Here is a 3,833-nt window from a genome sequence, read left to right as displayed (position 1 = left end):
GAAACGGACAGACAGACGAACACAGAGGCGATGGCAAAAGCCCGCTTATATAGCTTTTAAGCAAAAGAGCGGGCTAAAAATACGAACTGTTTCGTAGGCAATAAACAAATTGTCCGTAAATTTGTAGACGTACACCTTTTGACAGGGGTGCACAATGACATGGATAGCTAACATATCTAGGAAGAATTACGAACTTTTCGTCATTTAACAAGTATTCGTTTTCTAAGCGATACCAAAAAGTTCGTGTATACAATTTTACAGTCGTTTGTTCGTTAATTTACGATAAAATCCCCTACAGTGTAGGCAAGATGTGCTCAAAAATTCATGTCTTAATCAACAAATTTGTCCTTCTAAAGGACCCTCAAGAGTGTGAGGACTACCAGGGATCACCAGTGGTTACCAGTGAATATTAAGTCTGTGTACACCTGATTATTACAGTTGGACACCCCTCATTGTGTACTAATAGAAGTGAATAAATGTTTCTATGTCACCACCCGTATGGAAAGCTGTAGCTGGAAGCGGCCGTGTGGTGGTATTTTGCTAAAGCTGTGAGCAAGTTCCGCGCGAGACAGGGTTGGGGCGCGCTCGAGGCCGGCGGTGGACTCGCGGCAGAGCTTAGCAAGACGCGCGAGGGCAGTGGCGGCGGTCTTCCCTGCGCCGTGTGCCGGACCATTGCCGACCAGCCGCCGAACGGTTGCGGGTCCGTGTGCCGTCCAGCTCCCGTCTGGAAAGTGATCGTTTTCCAGACCGGAGAAAGACGGCACCCACCCCCGTGCAGGCGGGGTGGCGCTATGAGAAATCTCGCGGTCACACACTCTCCGTCTTGTTGCGGTCTCCCCCTCAAGGCCGCAGTAAGACCGACCCTCGGGCCCGCGCGCGTCGCAACGACTGGCCCGCCCGTCCAGCTTCGGTCTGGACGAAAAGACCACTGCCAGGCGGCTGACGTGCGTCACGGCGTCGCGGCGCTCTACCCTGGCCGGCCGTCTTAGATCGGTCTTCCCTGGCAGACCACGGCAAAGCGACGCGGCCAGGAGCCGCCCGTGTGTTTTTAAAGTGTCCGTTTTTGTAAGGTGTGGAGAGAGGCGGGAGCAGCACAAAGAAACAGTGTGTTTGGCAAACGTGTTTATTGGAATTAGAATTCACAGCCATTTCAGATCTTAGACAATGAAAGAGTTCACTGACACAATCACTAAAATACAAAAATTAATAAATAGAACAAATTGTATCACTCCAGCTCGAAAACATTCAGAGGGTCTATTAAGAGAGGAAAGTCAGTTTTAATTTGCAGACAAAATGATACTGTGATAATGTCTTGAATAGGTATGAGATCTTCACATTTTCTGGTATCACTATACACACTATAACGATACAATTCACTAGGAATCCCATCTGATCTTATAATATAAGCATAATATTTGTCTGGTTTTGAAACAATTGTTTTAACAAAGGTTAAAATATTTCCATGGACAATGCCCTGTTGGCTTTGATATTTGCAGTAAGATGACACTCTGGAACCTTTGCCATAGCTGTGACTAACATATAATAGACCATTTTTATACAGTCTAGAAAATGTCCTAAACTGAGTGGGTTGAGTAAGCACCACAGAAAGTAGATCCCCAACAGGACTAGCATACCTTGAATTTACATCCAATTGACCAACAACAAAAATACCACTACAAATCTTCTCTGAGAATGGAAGCTGACTGGAACCCTTATTAAGTTTTGTGCAGTAAGATTTTACTTCAGGAGAGTGTACAGTTTCAATCAATAAAGGTAATTTTGAAGCTACAGCAATATTCTTAAAAATTTGTTTGGGAGCCTGGGTTGTCCCATGAACCAGTGATGCCATCTTACCATTAAGATCTTCAAATCTGTAAGCACTAGATACAAACAATGGACCTGTTTCAAGAACAGAACGGGCCAAGTGCCTAAGCAGATGAATGTTGGAGGACATGTGACGCAAACCATAAATATTTTGGAAACCACAACAGAATTGCTTAAAAAGCTCATCAGCCTCATGAATATTATCTATAGAAATGCTATCTTGATTTAAAAGGGAAACACCCTTCACTAGAAGTTCAAGATTCTCAAACTGAGCTGGACGCATTTTGTCCTGTACAATTGGTAGAAAGAAAGATTGAAGAAAATTTCTACAGAGTGAAGCCTTCCAGTGACTTAATTTTGTCACATTTTCAGGGACACGTTCAACAAAGTGGGGTAACTCTAGATTTTGTAAACGGTCATTAATTTCATCAACTGCAGATGCTAAGGAAAATGGTTCTTTATCATAGCTCTCATCAAATAATAATGTAAGTATTTGTTTGGTCACACCCAAATGTAAACTGTGCATGGAATCAATGCTTACTCCTGCAAACATACTGGAATACATCATATAAGAAATGACTGTTGGACCAGATACTCCTTTCAGTGTCTTAGACGTGGGATCTGCAATACTATTGCGTACTAAATCATTGTAGCTGTCACCAACATCTCTATGCTCTAAAAGATCCTGATGTGGAAATACCATGACATTCCCCGTCCTCTTTGACTTCTCTCCATGTATGTAACATTTAGGACAAGAGCAATACCCTGAATGCCCCTTAAGATTTAAAAAAGTTGATTTAGCTGGAGTATCACACACACCAAATAAGACAATGGCTTTAACAGTAGTTTTTTGATCTGAACCATGGAACAGAACATCAAAACCTGTCTTCAACTGACACACTTCTTTATATATAGGCAAAGTGAACACATTTGGGTGTGGCTTACATTTGTCACCCCATATTCCCCCAATAATTAAATTTTCCATTTTAAATCGTTCATGTAGAGGAAGTTCATTAATAACAAAAACGAATGGCCACAAAGAGTACTCCCCACTTTCAAAAAGAGCTACACCATCTGTGTACCATGTCAAAGATATGTTAACACCATTCACTAAAAAACTTTGCTCAGCTTGCTTGTAAATTTCACTGTCATAAACATCTTCTATGTTGTTCACATTAACTTTAGTACGAGAGTACTTGTGGCTTATTTTCTCTCTCATTCCAGGTCTCTGGAGAATAGCTGTGATCTGATCAACAAGCGAGCAAGTGATATAGAAGCTAGTTTTACTCTTAGGGCAAATGTCACATTTTTCACGACCAGTGGATCTCCACTTCCAACACTTTGAACAGTAGTAATAGATTTGAATTGGCTTCTGATCCATCTTAAATTGGTTGAAGAATAAATGATTACTTTTTGGCAAGTCATTTGGTTTTGGCATCAAAAGATGAAGTAGGTCGAGGAGTTTGCAGAAGTCAACACCACTTAAATTACAGGAAGAGGCATAGGATAGCACTGCTATCAAACTATCATTTAGAGTGATATCTGAGTTAGGAAAGAGGTGCTTTTGATTTGGCTGTGAACCTGTCTGGTCTGGTGACTCCTCTTCCACAACATCATGACTCTCTGCTGCTATCCCATGACTATCTTCTGCTGTTTCATAGTCTCCATCTGTGGGTATTGTATCAGTGTGGGAGTCAATAGTGCCCGAAGTTTCCAAAAAGACTTGCCAAGGTAAAGGAGGTAAGTCGAAACCTAAACAAACAAAAATGGTCAAAAAATTTAAATGTTTGAAACTACACTCGTGAGCAAAATTAAAGCGCCACTTTTTTGACAGGGCGTAATTTCGAAGTGTGATTAGGTAGGAGGTTGCCGTTTGGCAGGAAGATAGGCTCATATGTTGGCATCAGACCCCTAAAAGCGCAAACCTTGATCTCGAACGGTTCGCGAGCTGTGGGGCCTAACGCATCGCGACACCCCACTTCGCAGTGTGGTTAGGAAACAGAGGTTGC

This window comes from Frankliniella occidentalis, unplaced genomic scaffold, assembly GCF_000697945.3.
Source record: "Frankliniella occidentalis isolate FOCC.00 unplaced genomic scaffold, Focc_3.1 Scaffold190, whole genome shotgun sequence".
NCBI lineage: Eukaryota > Metazoa > Arthropoda > Insecta > Thysanoptera > Thripidae > Frankliniella > Frankliniella occidentalis.
This window is presented reverse-complemented; position numbering follows the sequence as displayed.